The sequence below is a fragment of the Rhamphochromis longiceps genome, linkage group LG9, assembly GCF_057381845.1.
Source record: "Rhamphochromis longiceps isolate RC_006_pf linkage group LG9, R_longiceps_female_GT1.1, whole genome shotgun sequence".
NCBI classification, from domain to species: domain Eukaryota; kingdom Metazoa; phylum Chordata; class Actinopteri; order Cichliformes; family Cichlidae; genus Rhamphochromis; species Rhamphochromis longiceps.
Genome location: NC_140565.1, coordinates 10975325 through 10995366, shown reverse-complemented (window position 1 = coordinate 10995366; position 20042 = coordinate 10975325). Strand labels below are relative to the sequence as shown.

Below are 20042 nucleotides of genomic sequence, written 5' to 3'. Positions count from 1 at the left end.
CAGACTCGATAAACTGATCCGTAAGGCCAGCAATGTTGTGGGGATGGAGCTGGACACCCTCAAGGTGGTGTCGGAGAGGCGGATGCTGTCCAAGATAAAGACAATGTTGGATAACACCTCCCACCCACTCCATGACATGCTGGTCAGTCACAGGAGCACGTTCAGTGAGAGACTGAGATTACCGAAAAGCACCACTGAACGACACAGGAAATCTTTCCTGCCTGTGGCCATCTCCCTGTACAACGCATCCACTTAACACACTGTTTGCTGCTACAGCTACACATGTTTCTTTTCCAGCTATTTATTTATGAGTGACTTATGTATGTATGTATGTATGTATGTATATATATGTATATATTGTACTATTCTTAGTTAGTGTATTGTCTGTCTTGTCTTAATGTTGGTTTATAATGGAGCACTGTAACAAAAAATAATTTCCCCCAGGGATCAATAAAGTATTCTGATTCTGATTCTTCCATCGGTTTGGATTTTTAAACTCCCAACCTTTCAGTTTGTTATGAACGACTTATATTTCTAACATTTTGTGATGTAAAAGTGAACCATGTTTTTTTTTTTTTTTTTTTTTTTTTTTGATGGAAGGACTTAAGACAGGAGTTATTTAAACAATTCTAAATGACAGTGTGATGGCCATAGTACTTTATGTGGGCCAAATGTGTTAAGGATAATGTTTATCAATGTAAAATTGCAAAGAACCTTTGAATAGATTATAACATTTTGTAAACAGTTACCTCAGAAGCTGTATTGGTAGATCTATGTATGTAAGGTAAAACTATCCACAGTACTTCCACTTAAGTAGCTAAACACATAAAGTCACCCTTACCAATAATACGCTGCTCCTTAAAAAAGTAGCACAAACAGACAACTGACTGAGCAATGATAAGTAGAGCTACCCGAGGCCGATACTCAAGCAGAAGAAAATTAAAAGTTGTTGTTTTTGTGGCTCGAAAAATTAAAGAATGTATGTTTAATAATTCAACAAGACCCACACCTTCAACACATGTACATCCAAATTTTGGAACAGGCTCAACATTGCTGTTGTTCAATAGTTTTTATCCGTTTGAAAAAGTCATTTTACGGCTTTAATGTTTCCAGCTGATAAGGAGAATGAGTGCGTTTCAAATGAGCGTCCGAAGGCTTTAAACATCTGCTTAGTCTGTAACGACAGTATCAAACTACAGAGCATTGTTTTTACTAAAATTCAACATTTTCAGATGAAAATTTGGCTACTTTTTTTTTTTACTGTAACACCCACCTCAACGCCGTTGTTAGGATACTCTTGGTGATCACATTTTTTCATATTTATGCTTCTGGCACTGAGGGTATCTAATACGCATGTTGTCGCTGTGTTTTGTACTACCAGCTGTGAGGGCTCTGCTTTTGCTTTGAGCAGTCTGTTTTTATTTTGTCTCGTGAGTGTGTGTTTTTCAAACGAGATCCTCGTCAGTTTGATTTTGTTACCACAAACTTTGTGTGAAGTTCACAACAGAGGTAAAGAGATTTAAACACCCCAGTTTAAGGAGGCAGGCAGGGGTTGGACCACCTGCACAGGACAGGTGAAGCGGAGAGTGTCCGGGGAGATGTGCAGCAGAAGCAGAGGGAACATTTTACTAGATGATAAATGGCAGATTTAGATGATTAAGGATTTGTTGACAAGATTAAAAGACACGTCCGTCAGAGTTCAACAACATTACAGTTTGATTAAATAAAACTTTTTTAAACTACACAAGGGTCATTTTCTCCTCTGATAGTAATCATATTAAACATGTCAAGAAAGAAAGAGTATAAAGAAAATAGTAAATGTGTGTCTAATTAAACTCTTCCTGTGAGCCTTACATCATCCTTTAATATGTTTGGTGTTACAAACTTGAAGAAGCACAGAAAAGATCATCAGACATTAATCTAATCAGTTTTCAGCCTTCATTCGTATTGAAAAGTTGAAATCTTCCCTGCTAGACCCAAGTGCAGCGTTTAACACCGTCGGCCATAACATTTTATTACAGCTATTATTAAATGGAGAGTGCTCTTCACACACTGAGGTTAATTATGAAGCTCCACAGGCTTCTGTGCAAAGACCAGTTCTGTTTACATTATACGTGCTTTAGAAGGCATAGCATAGCACAGGTCAGCTCAGCAACATCTCGACTTTGGCTTGTTTTTTCTGGTTAACGTAATTTAGAATTAAAGTTTAGTGTTCTTAGCATTTAGGATGGCCGTGGCGAGTAACTCAAGTGCTGTAAACATTTCATCAAAAGTTATCTGAGTTGGAAGGGTGGCTGTTAATAAGCCATTCTTAAGGAAGGAGAACAGAGAAAAATAAGGCTGAGGTGTGCCAAATTACACAAGAAATTGACTGGAAAAAGAAATCAGCTGTAATATGTCTTATGGAGTAATGAATCCAAATTTGAAATATGCATGGAAGAGGTCCGAAGAGAGATACAACAGTGAATGTCTATAGCCGTCTTTAACACAGCGTGGATACTCTACCGTGCTTTGAGGCTGGATTTCAGCCAGTGTTGTTGGAGCTCTTATCCAAATTAATCAAATTATGAATGTAGAAAAGTTCCACCAGATTTTGATCGACCATGTAATACCAAGTAATGTCTGATTGGCAGCAACTTTCAGTACGACAATGATCGCAAACATACTGCCATTGTAGTCAAAGTATGCCTGGATGAAACAACGCATCAGTCATGGATTGATCTCTCCAGGGTTCGAACCTCAAGATAATCGAAGCAGTGTGGGATCATCTTGACAGAAAACAAAACAAAAGGCATCCAGCATCCAAAGAAGAGTCTCGGATGTCTTTCAAGAAGCCTGCAGAACTAAGAAATTACAAGAAAGCTTACCTATTAGAGTTTAAGCTGCGTTGAAGAATGAAAGGCAGCTTTAACTGAACAAAAGGGTAAAAAAATCCCACATTGACGGCTAACTCAAGAGACAAAAAGCATTAGAACTCAAGTCATTACCGTACTTAAGGATAAATAAGTTAATTAATTACATTAATGCATAAGCAGAAAATAACCTACAGTAACTGCTTTGCGATATGGAAGTGCAAAAGACAACTGAAAGGGAGGATAGTTTCTATTAAGGGACAGAGGAACGATAAGAAACGATAAGAAATCAAGGAGTGTGGTGTAGATAAGTGAGGAAATCCGATCATTACTACAAATTTAGTTGAAATTTAAATATTTTAACTATGGTGTGTGAGGTGGGCCCCTGGGTGCCTCCTGTGAGGGCTGTCTGTTTTCCACATTCTGCAACGGTAAAATACGACTTAGAGGCGGATATTTGTTTTACCAAATGGACAATTGCTGTTGACAAAACTCGCCTCATGGTTGACTCTGAGAAAAAAACTCTTTCCCACAGAGGGGAATAAACTTATTTGAATATGAGCTTTTTTCCACTAAGGCTTATTTTATGGGGAGATGTACGAAATTATTTACCGGGTTACAAGCAATGATAATATCGGCTGTTGACTCCTCATTTTCATTTTCTGTCTATTGAGAAAACCCAGTGTAAAAGTAGCTAAAAGTAATGAAGAAAAAAACTTTGGTCTGACAAGGAGCAGGCTGCGCAAAACCTACCTTATAGATGTTTTAATAATAATAATATTGTTTTGGGGGGCGCGTTATAGGTTATAAGCATTGAGAAAAAACTGATATCTGATATCTCACTCCTCCTTGACCCGCGGTGTGTGTGTGTGTGTGTGTGTGTGTGTGTGTGTGTGTGTGTGTGTGTGTGTGTGTGTGTGTGTGTGTGTGAAACAAGATCGCCTGTCACGGCAATTATGGTTTGTTTTTTCAGTCCCTTGTAAAAGGGATTCTCAAAAGGAAAAGTAGTATTCAAAGAAAAGTATTCACTAAGGGATATTTATTCATTTTTACACATACGGGGTAGGCAGCCTGTAGGTTACAAGCGGATAGAAAGTTCTTCTTTTCATCACAAGCTATGGTGTAGCCTAAAAATGCAATTTGTTGCTAGGCAGATCATCTTAAAGGTTTTTTTTACTGCGTCTGTATTATAGGAAAATAAAATACTATTGAAATCTCTACAGGAAGTCACTCTTTATTCCCATTAAGAAATACAGAGAAAATCGTCATAATATTGAAACAGAATTCAGACTATGAGTTTGCGGAAAACTAGCTGCCGCTCTGTCTCTCTATACAGCACAAAATCAGCTGCTGCATCACCGCTGTGCTTCAGGAACCAAACCCCTCCCCTCATGTATATGGAACATGACGCATCAGGTCTGAAAATGACTAGACAATTCCGGAGTATTTCCGGAAGTGTCATAAGGTCCGGATCGAGGCCTTCCTTAGTAAATATGCTGTATTTGAATATGGCATATTCAAAGCCTTCTTCTTTGGGAGAGCAGATCTCATCGGACACAGGAGAGCTGCTGGGCTGCAGAATGAAATCCATCTTGTGTGTCTGAGGCTTAGAAATTGTGAACTCCTCCTCTCTGCTTTTATTCTCCTCCCTCTAAAAACTTTTTTCTTTTTTTTTCCCAACAACAGATGGCGCGCTTCCGGAGGTTTACCCCCCCTCCCTTCTCAGGATGCAATTCGACACGCTTAGCGACAGATGGCGCGCTTCCGGGGTTCGCCCCCCCTTCTCCGGATGTCGGGGGGTTCCCGCCCCCCCCTTCTCCGGATGCAATTCGTCACGGTCATTACTCGCTTCCGAGGGGGAGGGGCGAGGTCAAAAGGTCATGATTAGGGCCATCAATCACTTCGGATTAAATTTTGTCATAAACCGTATGGGAGTATCTCTCTACTTATTCATGATAACAACAATGACAATAATAGAGCTTTGGGTATCAGTGTTAAAAGAGTGCTACAAAGTGCAAAGAAACCATGGAAAGAGAAGACAAAGGATAGCTGAAGCTGCATAAAAGGAAGAGCCAAGCTATTTCACGCCTGAGAAGTTTTAAAATGAGACACTTGAGGCTGTGGGATCAGGTTGAACGGATTTTATTTAAAAAAAAACATCACAAGCACACATAAAACACACACCAAAACAGGACCCCTCTTGGAGAACTTGTCGTAAAAGTAAATTTTTAGTAACCATAAAAAATGAAGGTTTTGTACTAATTCAAAAAAGCTGAGCGCTTGGTGGTGAACTGAATCAAAGGCTAAATACTGTCAAGAAATTAGCATGCAATGAGGGACCTTATTAACCCCGCTAAGACAACTGCCACATCCTGTTGATGTCTTTTTGTGGATCTCATTTTCGAGCTCAGTGCATAACTTAAGGTATACCGTGCAGTTCTCTCACTGCCCCCTGCAGAGCTCAACTCGGCTGAATCAAACAGAATTAGTGATAAAACTGGGACGACACAAGGAACTTTCTATTTGACTGAAGTGGATGAAAAAAGTGGTGCTCTTAAAAGATGTTATAAACTTTGTTTCTGCACAAAGTAAAGTCAACTAAATGTGTGAGTGTGTGTGTGTTTGCACTTTTTTCAGGTCAGAACCAGTTCTAGCTAGAATAAAAGAAAACCACAAGAGGATTATCTTGCCGTCAATCGACAACATCAAGCACGATACCTTTGAGGTGGAGCGCTATGAGAACTCTGGCCATGGCTACAACTGGGAACTGTGGTGCATGTACATTAATCCACCCAAAGAGTGGTGGGAGGAGGGAGACATGTCTGCACCAATAAGGTATGCCAGCTTCTCCCATTTAAACGTGAACACAGATCTCACACTTCTGAGATGTATTTTTTTCCACTTCTTTAAGATTTTCAATAAAACTGCCACCAAGTTCTTTTTTTAGTTTTGGGGAAGATTAGGGGAAAACAAGAAAAAAAGCTCCTGATGGGAAACCAGACTTCATTAAAGCAATAAAAAAATTACAGCCTAAATTAGAGAGTGGTGAAAATAGGATTTTAATTATCTGATTATCACCCATATATTTGTGTTAAATTGGATTTCCTTCCATTCTTTAATTAAAAATAAGAATAAATTGCATGAGTATGCACAAAAATGTTTAGATTTACCCTCCACATAATAGGCTGAAATATAAAGTGTGAAACTTTGCATAGTGGAGATTTGGGTTGTAGAAAAGTACTCCAAAATAAACATCAGATAAAGCCACAAAAAAACACATTCTGGTGTTTGCAAACGCTCAGTGTCACATGATAGTGTGTTTTCCTGGCTGCAGGACGCCTGCCATGATTGGATGCTCCTTTGTGGCCAATCGGGACTACTTTGGAGAACTCGGTCTACTCGACTCAGGCATGGACGTCTACGGAGGGGAGAACATCGAACTAGGCATCAGGGTTTGTGTGTCACCCAGTTTCCTCTTGTTCCTGCTCCCTCTTTACCCCTGTAGGTTTTAAGTGGAGCAGTGGCCACCGTAGCGTGGCACCACTGATGAGGCCCCATTAAGAGTCCTGGAGGACCAGTCCTGTGTGAGCAGCTCACAGCAGGGCAATGGAGATAAATAGGTCACGTAGAGCAGAGCAGGAAGGTTGGAGTTTGTTTCTGTACATTTTGAGAGATTGGAGAGTCTTTTGTTTTTCTGCAAGGTTATTAGATTTTTCCTGAAAAAATAACGTCAAACATTTTCACAACCCGAGTGTGTTGGCTTTTATCCAGCAAGCTAAACAATCAAATATTTTTAGAAAGACAAAAACGGTTGCCTTGTCTTTGAGTTGACTTGGTCATAACTTGAATCTGAAATGGAAAGTTCTTATATCTTGTCATCAAAAATATCAAGATTCCCCCCAAAATTAAGTCTAGATAAGTAAACGTGTACAGATGCAATAAAACAGCTAAAATTCAGCTTCAACGCACCTATAAATATATTACAACTGCTGGAGATGAAGTATTAGCAAAGACATGAATCTAGCCCACAATGTCACATCTCAAGAACCACATTTCTTTCTGTTCCTCTTTTACTACAAAGCAGTGGGACACATATCCAGAGTTGCCCTGCGACAACAACATTTCTACATTTCACTACAACCCTTACAAGAGGATTGTTTGGATGTGTCCAGGGAGAAGGCCCTCATTCAGAGAAACTCTTTCATAACAAGCACTTGAATCAATGACTGTTTGGGTTTTAACAGGATTCTTGGGATAATGAATGTTAAGCGGTAGATATCAGCACCTCTATGGGGCAATTTTGCATGGTTGTTGTCCAACATCTTTTACATGAAATCATAGTACTGCTTATTTATCTTAGAGTGTGGCAGAGAGCAGTAAAATGTTTTTTTTTGGCATACCCTCTGTTGGTTAGCACCCGTGTCCTTGGGTAACAGAAACACATAGGTTATCTTTAAAACCTATGTGCCCATTTTCTGTTTGTAGTGCTCCTTATCTGTGGATGGAACATGTTTCATATTGTTCCCAGTGTGAAGAAAGACTGACGGACCTACTTTTTATCCAGTAGGAATGTTTGTCAGGAGTGAAATAGGTTGCATCTGTGCAATTGTTTGGCGACCTGTCAGTTTGAAGTTTCTGTTACGCTCACATCACTTTGACGTGGGTTCAGATAGCTTGGATATCCATGTCTTCATTATGTTCACAGCAGAAGGCTCGTGGGTTGGACACACTCAGCAGATACTTTATTAGATACACCTTGTCAGTATTAGGTTGGACACTCTTTTGCCTTCAGAGCTGTTTTAATTCTTCATGGCATAGATTCAACAAAGTACTGGAAACATTCCTCAAAGATTGATCGTGGCATGATGGCCTCATGCAGTTGATGCAGATTTGTCAGCTGTGCATTCACGATGGGAATCTCCCATTGCGTCATATACCAAAGGTGATCTATCTGATTGAGATCCCCTGACTGTGGAGACTTTCCTGTTAGCTCACAAGAGTAGCACCTGATATGGTCCTCTGCTGCTCTAGCCCAAATTCTTCAAGGTTCACGGTTCAAAGTAATGCAAAAGTGGTTTTTAAGAAGAAGTTATCTGTTTTACTGTTGCCTTCTTGTCAGCTCAAAGCAGTCTCTGGTCGGGTCTGGTATCAACAAGATATTTTCACCCAGAGAACTGTCTCTCATTGGATATTTCCTCTTTTTTGGACCATCCCTTGGGATAACCCTAGAGATGGTAATACAGAAATATCCTAGTAGATCAGGAGTTTCCAAAATACTCAGACCAGTCCTTCTGTCAACAACAACCATGCCTAACGTGTCTTAAATCTTCTTTCTTTTCCATTTTGATGCTCAGTTCTTCTGTGAGTACCCTGCCGAGATCCACTTTCTGGGTAAATTATTCATTATGAGAGCAGTTAATCTCCTTTTGAAGCTTGTGGATGTGCACAACAATTCTACCTAACAGTGAGAGGTCAATTCAGGGTCCAGTGGTTTGATCTCACTCACAGTCCTGCATGAATGAATTCACAGCACCATGTCCTGTTCTCATCTGTTCTTCAAGGGGTTTTCCTCTGAAGCCTCTGTGTTTGTTTAAGGGCTGTGTTTTTCTGTGGCTGGGATAGTTCCTAATTGGTCAGTTGCTGGCTTTGCACATTTGTTCTCCAAACCTGCAGAGGATACCTCAGTCTTGACCTGCTGATTTTGATGGCTATCATTGTGAATGAAGTAAGGATTACAGCTAGGTCATTGGATTCCACCACTGATCAACTTAGAGATTGTAGCTACATGATGCCCTTATTTGGGCATGTCCATTTTTCCTGAGGTTGTGTAGAAGCTTTTGGAAAAAGGGATGAGTACCACTGGCTGTTTCCAGAGAGGATCCTGGGAGGAAGTTATCTTGTTCAGCTTCCTATTTCTTCAATAGCAAGTCTGCTAGGTCAAAAAGCTCTTTTTTAAAGTTTTGCATTAAGAGCTGTTTCAGTAGCTCTAGATGCACCATAACATTGTTCTAGCCATTCTGATATCATTTTCAGCTCAGCTGCTGGGTGGTTTGTATGAGGAGATAATTGATTCAACCTTCATGCTCTGAGGTTTCTTTTCTAAACCACTTCACAAGCAGGTGAAGCTCTTCTGCTGCAGTTAATTCTTAAACCTTTAGCACCAAAAATGAATGATGTCCAGTAGTTCTCCACTTTATCATTATACTTTCTTTGACCTCTGTTAATGAGAAGCAACAAAAGGAACGAATCTTGGTCAGGAAGAAGAAATACTCTTGTACACATTTAAGGCTATTCATCATCTCTCTCCTCCATATCTCTCTGATCTGGTTCAGATCACTGCCCCATCTCGATGTCTTAGATCTTCTTCTTCCCTTTCTCTCTCCGTCCCTTCCCCCCGTCTTGCCACCATGGGGAGCAGGGCTTTCAGCTGCTCTGCTCCACGACTCTGGAATTCCCTACCTCCTGATTTAAGAAATATCTCTTCCATCTCTCTCTTTAAGTCCCAACTCAAAACTCACTTGTTGTCTTATGCTTTTATGATTGTGTAAACTGCTTGCTTTTATGCTTCTTTTTTTATTCTGTTGTTGTGTAGCTCTTGGGGCTATGCTAGCATTCATGTCTTATTGTTCTGGCCCGCTGTCCTACATCAAAGCTGGGAAATAGCATGGTGAACTGTAGAAGATGTTTTGGCCACATCTTCAAGCATGACTTGTGCTTCTGACCGTCTCTTCTTGTTGATCTTTAATGACATGCCTGGAATCATCATGGTGTATTCGCTGACTGGGAGAGTGCTCTGGATGATACGTTGTCACAGCAAACAATATAAGTAAAAAAACATGCATTTATGTATGTATACTCACAGTTGGAGCTTAAAAGTTAACCCAGTGCTGAAGTGCCGAAAACCTCAGCTCCTCTTGATGCCCCTTAAGGTTGGCTAGAAAAAAATGAATAAAAGCAACAATTAGATATTTTTTATATAACAGAAAACAAGAAGAAAAACCGAGAAGGACTTCTAAATGTACAGATTTAGCTTTCATTAGTTCCAGCACAAAGAAAACACGTCCTTCCAGGTGCTCTATGCTCCAGCTGTTAGCTGTAATTGACTTTATAAATCAGGACATCGCGGCGACTGTGCATCTGCCTATTTATATTTCCTGCTGCCCAGCAGCCAGCAGTATATTATTGTGAGCTTTAATTCATACTCCTACTACCCACAGGTGTGGCTGTGTGGAGGCAGTATGGAGGTGCTGCCTTGCTCCAGAGTGGCTCATATTGCACGAATGAAGAAACCTTACCACAGTAACATAGCTTTCCACACACGCCTTAATGCCCTGCGTGTGGCAGAGGTCTGGATGGATGAGTACAAGTCCAATGTCTACCTGGCCTGGAACATCCCCATGGAGGTGAGAACGGCATTTTTCTGCACCAAGACCTCTCTTAGAGAGGATGCTGTCAGTCATGCTTGTCTGTTTGTGACTATCAGATGTCCATGTTCAGAGCCAAACAGTTTTTCTTTTGGTTCCACAATTTATGTAGAGACTTTAGGCATAATAACTTCCTTTGCTCTTGCAGAACCACGGTATTGATTACGGAGACATATCACAGAGGGTTGCACTGAGGAAGAGTCTGCAATGTAAGAGCTTTCACTGGTACCTAGACAACGTTTACCCAGAGATGAGGAGGTACAACGATACGCTGTTCTACGGTGAGGTGAGCCATGAAGGACAAAGACACAGGAAAAAGTAAGTTTGTAGATGTAAGATCTGATGTACAAATTAAACCACTGAAATTAAATAAATGATACTTACACAAAGTCCTAAGAAACTTGTATCTCCTCCACAGACCAAAATATAACAAGAAAGCAGGGACTCAGACAGCATGTACATCCACATCTTCTCAGCTGTTAATAGAAAATAAATGAGATTTAGAACTTTGTCTGATCCACACTGACACATCCTTGTTTTTAGCCTTTATACATTTTTAATCGGTAATTATTTTGGGGAATATTCATATTTTATGAATTAAGTCTGACTCTTTTTTTTTGTGTATTTAAGGTCCGCAATTCTAAAGCAAGCCACCTGTGTATGGATCAGGGTGTGAAGGAGAACCACACAGCCACCCTGCACCCATGCCATGGGTGGGGTCCTCAGGTACAACACTCTTCCTCACCACCATACTAAAGAGTATACTCCATCTTTTTCCAGTTGCTTTGCTTTCTCATGAAAACATACAGTGAGCTTCTCCGGTGATGTGATTTGCAGCTGTGTCTCAATCACAGGCTCAGCTGAAATCCTCCAAGGAGCGAGTTCTGCTGTCAGAATAAAATTGTGTCTTGCACTTTTTGTGTTGAAGCCCTGAGTCAGCCAGTGTCAGCTCTTCATCCCTTCAGCCCTAAGGGCCTCTCTTTTTAGCTCACAGTGGTAAACAGGTGCTTTAGGCAGAAAGTCAAGGCTTCAGTGGTAAAATGCTAAAGGAGCTAAAATTTCAATTCAATTCTGGAAAAATGAGTGCCGCTGATAGGTTTGTAGCTTGAACCCATCCGCTGGAACGTTAAAGGCAATATAATTACACTGCAAAGCAAGACACGAAGTAGGCAAGCTTCATGTTACTCGTGCACGGGAGAGAACCGGACAATCGCCGTTCCTTCGCTTGGCCCCAGTTGCTTTCGTCCGTCCTCCCGTACCACTGTCCTTTTATTGAGGTTACATGAATATGCATAAGTTCGTTAACATATGACGTCTACATACACACAAAGAGTAATAAATTCAAATTCAAATTTTATTTGTCACATACACAGTCATACACAGTACGATATGTAGTGAAATGCTTGGACAACTGCTCGTGACCTAAAGAAAACAAAAAAGGAAAGGCTATGAATAAGGTAGGAAATAAATATGAAAAATTAAAAAGGGGTAAATTTAACTAGGAAGGAATAAAATATAAATTAAGGTTAAAAATGAAATAACTGTACAACACAAATTAGAATGAAGGGTAAATTTAACTGGGAAGAATAAGATAAAATATATAAATTAAAGTTGAAAATAAAATAACTGTACAACAAAATACACCAATACACAGTATAGAACTATATAAGAATGTATGAAGAAATCTAAATATAAATAAATATATACACAATAACAGCAGCTGTACAAGTATTAACCGGAAATGAAGAATATAGTGACCAGTGTTGTGCAAAAACAAAGTCCAGAAAGTCCAGTGTGTGTGTAAGAACTGTATGTGTGGGTCAGTACTGTGTGGTGGTGTGATTGAGAGACCGTATCGCCTGCGGGAAGAAGCTCCTCCTCAGTCTCTCTGTGTTGGTCTTCAGGGAGCGGAATCGCTTTCCTGACCTCAACAGAGAGAACAGTCTGTTGTTGGGATGGCTGAGGTCCTTCACGATCTTCCTGGCCTTGGTCCAGCACCGCCTGCTGTAGATTGAGTGCAGGTCAGGGAGCTCGGAGCGGATGGTGCGCTCAGCTGACCGCACAACCCTCTGTAGAGCTCGTCTGTCCTGCATGGTGCTGTTCCCGAACCAGGTTAAGATGTTTCCCGCCAGGATGCTCTCTATGGTGCACGAGTAAAAGTTCCTGAGCACTTTGGAGGGCAGTTGGAAGTCTCTCAAGCGTCTGAGGTGGTAGAGACGCTGACGGGCCTTTTTCACCACGGTGTTGATGTGACAGGACCATGACAGGTCCTGCGTGATGTGAACTCCGAGGTATTTGAAGCTGTCCACTCTCTCCACTGGGCACTCGTTGATGACGGGGGTCTGGTAGTTCCTCTCCTGCTTAGTGCTGAAGTCCACTATCAGCTCCTTTGTCTTACTGACGTTTAGAAGGAGGTTGTTCCTCTGGCACCAGTTCTCCAGATTCCTAATCTCCTTCAGGTAGGCCGTCTCGTTGTTATCAGAGATCAGGCCCACCACGACGGTGTCGTCAGCAAACTTGATGATGGTGGTGGAGCTGGTAGTGGCCACACAGTCATATGTGTACAAAGAGTACAGCAGGGGGCTCAGAACACACCCCTGGGGGGCTCCAGTGCTGAGAGTGGTGGAGGCTGAGACATGTCCGCCCATCCTTACTGCGTGCGTGTGTGTGTGTGTGTGTGTGTGTGTGTGTGTGTGTGTGTGTGTGTGTGTGTGTGTGTGTGTGTCTGTGTGTGTGTGTGTGTGTGTGTGGACTGCTGATCAAAGGGTCAAACATCCTTGGTCAGGAAGAGGGTAGCCTCCCCCTCACCCTAGATGGTTCATCCTAGATAACACGGTGAGGAAGTCCTGCAGTTCATCTAAACAAAGACTAGACTAGAACAGACGCAACTACGTTAATCCTACCATAAAACAATAAAACACGGTATGACCTCTCATGCTCCCAAAGTGCTGTCTAATACACACACAGTTTGCAGACTATCAAGGATCAAAACCTCTACCAATCTACAATTAATTACAAAACTCTAAGCATATATAAGTAAATATTTCTAAGCATAAATGACAATCAACAATACAAATCTAACAGCCGCATCACACTTTCTTCACAAGACATGCTTCAGTTGCATTTTTTAAAGTTATCCTTTTGATGGAACAAAAAGTCTTCAGTTTTTATTAGACCACCAGTTTTTCACACTTGCACTTCCACGGAGATAAAAGCGACCCCATGGTGTCTTAGCGTGGGTTCTCTCCAGGTAGTCCGGCTTCCTCCCACAGTCCGATGACATGCACGTTAGGTTAAATGGTGACTGGCTGTAGGTGTGTATGCAAAACAGATAAAGCACATAAGTGCATAAAATAAAGTGCGATATGAATATCTGTGAAAAGATGAATGTAACTTGTAGTGGTCAAAGATACTAGAAAAACATTTTAATAAATACTCTGTTCTTAAGAAGAAGCAGTGACATCTAGGGACCACAAGTGGGATTTTTTAAGATTTTGAGTCCAAACGCTGTTAAATCACCTAACTTTTGTATGATGTACTGCAAACAGGATGCAGTTACTCTGCAAAAAGACCCAAACTGGGCTGACTGGGTGGTTGATGGAAAGCTTTATCTTTATATCTTTTGCAAGGCATTGCAACCACTATTCATGCTTTGTTAGGAACAGAATGCGATATAAACAATTTCCCAATCAGTCTTTATCGTCAGCACACTCAAAGCCTCAGAGCTAGATGCAACCAAAGGAACTGTTTTATCTGCACTGCTAAAGTGGAAATTACTATTAATCTGAACGAAAAAGCTGAAGTGAAAGACACAAAGGTTAGAAAACAGAGCGGGAAGAATCTGACTCACTTCTGCTTTTTCTTTCTGTCAAGTTGAGAAAACTGCAGAATTTGGTGTATATAAAATGTTAGGGCTATATGTGGGTTAGAACTCTGCTGAAACAACACTGTGATTAGCAGTGATGTACAGGAAAATCTTTGTGTTTAGCACTCAGTGAAGAACAAAGACATGTTTTGCCTCTCAGCAGTATTGGGAACAACACCATCCTCTTGTTCAAAGCAGCAAAAAAAAAACCCAACAGCTTGCATAATCAAGGAAAATTCCTGCCAGGTTACCTTCAACTTGTACATCATCACATACTTATTTCATCGTTAGCTAATAAAGAGAAGAGTATTCACTCAGCCAGTTCAGTAACTTTCCGTTTACTGTATGTGTGACGTATCTGTTTTCCTCTTAGTTAGGACGCTACACTAAAGAAGGTCAGCTGTTTCTGGGACCCCTAGGCAGCACTGGTGAGGACACTCGTTGTGTGGTGTACGATCAGATGAGCAACTTTCCTCAGCTCCTCAATTGTGAAAAGGTGACCAACGTGAAACAGAAGACATGGCATTTCTCTCAGGTCAGAAGTGTAAAGAAATCTCTTTTTCAATGATATAACTGAGTGTTTATAAGAGAAACTAAAATTTACTGGCATAGAGTTGAGAGGAAAAGTATCTATATGTCAGATTTTAAAAGGGACCTATTGAGCTCATGTCTGGGTCCATTCTTTTTTCTCTTGGACTCTAATATGAGAGTAGCTTTGCATGAATCTTCATTTCTCTCATACTCAGCATTGCTGCAGCCCCGTAGTTCATGCTTTATCTGACAGAACCGCCTTTATATTCCGAATACCTCCGTTGAAGCCACCTTTCTTTGTGTTAAAACCCTCACAAACAGAAGGTTTTAACACCGGGGCCAGTAGGACTTCACAGATAGATCTGTCTGTTTGTGATGACTATATTAGGATATCATCTCTGCTATTACTGAAATCAAAGCAGTCTGGTTAACGGGGATTATTTGCACATAAATTGAGACTTTGGCTATGATTAATATGAACAATAACTGTTGTAAAATTATATTTATGCTAGAAAATAAGGGGTCCTCTTAAGACAACTAAACCCAGACTGCTTAAAGGGTAACAAGCGACTCAATATACCTTTTACTTTGGCATTGATTCTCTTTTTCTTTTAATGTGAAAAACCTTTTGTAAGTCAATTTTCTGTTGGTCTTTTAGTTCTGTTTGGGTAACCTTTAAAAACTAAAGAGTTACAGCCTGTAGCACGGGAAGAGGAGAGCTTGAACAGTGATGCTGCAGACCTTCTGCCACATCGATTCTTTGTCACACAGCAGGACAAGCAGTGAAGAGTCCTGCAGACGTAGAAGTCTTAGGGAAATAGGGAGACCTTACTTATTTTATATAGATGTAAGGTAAAAAGTTAGTGCCATTTGTTTAAGAAAGAGGTTGCAACAGTTCACATAAGGCCCGGTCTGGTTACATACTGTTCTGTCACCATCACGCATTGTTCACAGACCATCTGTGAAATCTGTTAAAACCAAAGTATTGTATCTCCTTCTGCCTTGCAGAACGAATCGATCATAAATCGGGCTACTGGACGCTGTCTGGAGGTGGTGCCGGCTAATGTTTACTCCGGCCACCTGCTGGTCCTGCAGCCCTGCTCGGGGCAGAGGTGGACCATCAAGAACACTATGAAGCAGTGATCGCCTGGCCAGTTTCATTGGGACCAATTACAAAGGCTATTTCCAAGAGCTGTCACCTGACGTTACCTTGGCCAGTGGACAATCAATGATGCGGGGGCTCCTTAGCTTTTGAAATAAGACTCAAAAATAGATGGCTTTAAGGAGACGAGTGATGAGGTGGTTTGGAAACAATTGATGTTTTTTTGTTTTTGTTAGTTTTTTTTTAAAAACATGGACATTCAACGTGGTGAAAGTTTAGCATGAGGACCATTTCTCTATATGAATTTTACAAACTTTCAATGTGATGTTGCCATAATTCCTGTGTGCCACTTCTTTACAGTGTTTAAGTTTTAGTAGACATTTAATCGACCAAAAGCGTGTTCTTTCTTATGTGAAGGGGAAAAAAAGTTTCCATCTTCCATCAGTCTTTCTGCAATATTTCATTCATTTTGTGCCACGGACCGGCCCTAAATAACTAAAATGTGTTCATAACACACGGGAAAAGACACAGGGGAACTGAGGTAACGATAAAAACAATAAATATGAACGATAAAACGAAGAAAAAAACCCCCGGTAAACCATAAATTGCACACCTGAACCTCAACACTCGCGGCCCGGTACCAAACGACTCACGGACCGGTACCAGTGCATGGCTCGGGGGTTGGGGACCGCTGGTCTATGGTACTTAGAAATTAAGGAATGGCTACTCGTGACAGGAGAAAATTTTACACAGTTTAGCAAAAATGCCTGAAAAGTGATTCTTATGTTTTTCAGAAAATTCAAATCCTTGTAAATATTTATAATTTGAAGAAAAATATGCTAAAAATATTACTTGGTGTACTTTTTTTTTCAAATCACCCCAACAAGGACTCTGGGCTAAATCTCACTTCTATGTTTTATGGATTCTGACTTTTATTGCTATTTTTCCACCAAGCATTCTGTAGCATCAGATGCAATATATCTCGTAGCATGAAGTACTGTAAGCAGTTGGGTACAAAGTTTCTTTGCGCTAAGTTAATTTATTTGGTTAACTGCTGTGTGCCATAACTACTGAAAACCTAGTCAAACATAGGAAGCACTTTTTTGGACAAAGGGTTGGAACATGAACGAGAGAGGAGGATTGAATCAGGAATGCACAAAAGTACCAATAGTGGAAATGCAGGAGGCCTTAAAGGCTGAAATTATTAACGTACTGAGATGTATATGATGTCATATATTAAATTGCATAAGTGTGATCAGCTGGATTTTTGCTCCCAAGATTGTCTTCCAATAAACAACTGGTTTCCTGGGTTGTGCTTTGTTACTGTGTTTTAGGATACATCTGCAGTCTTTAAATTTGTCATACTTTAATTAGTATGCTTATTTTTTTCAGTTTAATTTTATTTTCAAGCTTGTTTGTAATTTTTTGCTGCTAAACTCATGCTTTATTTTGCTTTTCTGGACTATAAATAAGGTAGAGACAGCAAAGATGAGCTACCATGCTGGCCTGCTCTCCTTTTAACTGCTCCATCCATTTTCATGGTTGTGGTCAAAATATTTTCGGCATGCTGTGAGATTAGTCCTCAAAATCATCCCCCAAAATAGACTACTTCAAAAGAGATTTCACCCTCAGCTTCCAGCTGCATGGCATCTGCTGTAACTTACACCAACTCGACTTAAGAGTACTTTCATCACATTTTTTATAAAAGCGCTTCTACACAATATTACCCAGCCACAAATAAAGCAGCCAGGTGGCCGAACATTAAAGGGACTGTTCTATAAATGACAAGTTATGGGTTCAATCCTGAAGCAACCATATGTCCTGTAAATAGTGTCCTTGAATCAGACACTGACCTCCTACTGCTTACTCTCGCTAAACTGCTCTGGATGAAGCATCAGCTTAAATGCTTAAGATGTAAATAAAACAGGAGGAGACTGCTGGGAGCACAAGGGCCTGTTTCTAGCAGAGAGGGGGAGAGAGGAGTGAGGCGGCTCTGAGGGACAGAGCCTGCATGCTAACATAACACTGAATGCTGATCAGACTCTTAACGAAGAGACTGCTCATCGTTCTCTGGCGTGAAATAGGATTACCATATGTTGGTTAAAGTCCTGCTAAATGTAAGCCAGCAGTAAATGCTAACAAGGACAAACTGATCAAATAAACTCACTGCGTTACTTAGATAAGGTTGTATTTATGGGGATGGAAATTTGTATAATTTGTAGATTTTAGCATGTAAAAAAATGGAGCTATTTTTAAAGGATGACAAAAAATCTAGAAAATGAATGTAATTCATTGACATTATTGTATCATAGTTTGCATTGTTCTGACCAGCAGTGTCCTGCAGCTCCCTGTGAGCACTTAATGAAAGAGGTTATGGTTTAATGTCAGAGCAGAGAACTCACAGTTGTCAAATATGATTTTGCTCTAATATGCACCATGTGGCGCTGTATGTTTTCTGTGATTGGAGGGTAGTGTCACTGCAGCTGTCACCCCAGCCTGCTCTCTGCTCTGCCTCGGGAAAAAAGCAGCAGAGATACAGATGTAATTACTTGACAGAACAGCAACACTGTATGAAAATGTGACAATTTCATAAAACCCACTGCAGCAAGGGTAACAGATGATACAACACACAATACTGTGCACAACTCTTTAGGCACAGATGTTGGCAGCGAAGCATGGTGAAGCATCCCGCTGTTTTAGTTTTTGTTGTTTTGGGGGTTTTTTTGCAGAGAGCATGTCAAAACTAGAGACTAGAACTACAATTAGATCTTTTATCATGCAAAATAATCAGATCGCTTAAGTTCATTCTGTAGCGTGACAATGACCCCAAACAGAGCCAGAGTAATAGCTTCAGAACATGTACTGAATGTGCTTTATTAAAGGGTTTTTATCAGACTGTGATTTACGTTTACTTCACCTTATGTGTTCATTGTTGAGTAAAAGCTATTGATACCAATTATTTTTATACTATATCCTCACTTCACAGTGAGAATCAAAATCTGTTTCTTCTTTCTTTTGTACTAAACATGTTCTCACACTCTGGAGCCATTTTGGTAACATCTCCAGGCACTTATTTGTCCAATTATTTTTAAGCTATATCTATATTAACTTTAATTTCAGTGATCATAAAAGTTATATACTAGAATAAAAACAGTTTTAAAGTTTTAGAATAGAATAGGATAAACCTTTAATACTGCACAGATGAGAAATTTGGGTGTTACCCAGCTCTTATGGCAAGGGGAATATAAAATATAAAATTGAAAAATTTATAAATTATAAAATTTGCTGACTTTGCACCAAAATGGCTCCAGAGTGTGAGAACATGTTTAGTACAAAAGAAAGAAGAAACAGATTTTGGTTCTCACTGTGAAGTGAGGATATAGTATAAAAATAATTGGTATCAATAGCTTTTACTTTTACTTTTACTGTTAGCGCCGGTGTCCTTCTATTATAGTGATACTAAACAAGGCAGGAAATTATATTTTTATTCTACAAAATGAAATGAATGTATCTACTCTGCAGAAGTGTTTGTGAATTTCAACAGATCGATTAGCTTGCTGCATTATATGTATGAACTGCATTTTTATCAGTTGCAGTTTCACCATCTCAGTGCCTAATGCTTCCCTCTTGTGGTGTCATGGTGGTTAGAAATAAATATGATATGTTATATGAAGTATATAATAAAAGCAAAGGCTTCACGTAAAGAGGGATTGGGACAGCTTTTAAGCAGGGTGACCTGCAGTATCCCACTGATTAACAGCCTCAACTGACACGTTCATGATGACTTTTGCTTTGTTCCCATTCCTCAGATCGATTTTCCCTTTATAAGGTTTGCTAAACCAGATGCTATATTTATGCTAAAAGTGGCCATAAAGAGTAAGGTCAGAAGGAGGAAAGGTAATACAGCAATGAAGAATAAAGGCAAAGTCAAAGACCGATTCCAGCTTTAAAAGCTATCTATGTATTTTTTTGTACATAGATTTATATGAAAAAGATGATCTGATTTCTAGCAGCAAAGGGCACATGCAAAAAAGCATTGGCAGGATAAATTCAGTTAAAGCAGTTAAATCAGTGCAAAGGTACAGAAAAATACTTATATTAGTTTGGAAATCAACAAGCAAAGAAATCCAGATAGATGTGATTTTTCCCATTCAATAGTACTTTTAATGTTCATAATTAAAAATGCTTTTGATTAATTTTGTCAGTAGGAGTAAAAGTTTGATGATTTTTTTCTCAGTGTTACTGCTCCATTAATAATAAGTGTTTAA

At 40.0% G+C, this 20042-nt stretch overlaps 1 pseudogene; it reads left to right on the top strand.

Annotated features, from left to right (window-relative positions):
* Positions 1-17082, top strand: part of LOC146661729 (polypeptide N-acetylgalactosaminyltransferase 17-like) — a 29656-nt pseudogene extending 12574 nt beyond the window's left edge.
* Positions 17083-20042: the final 2960 nt, after the last annotated feature.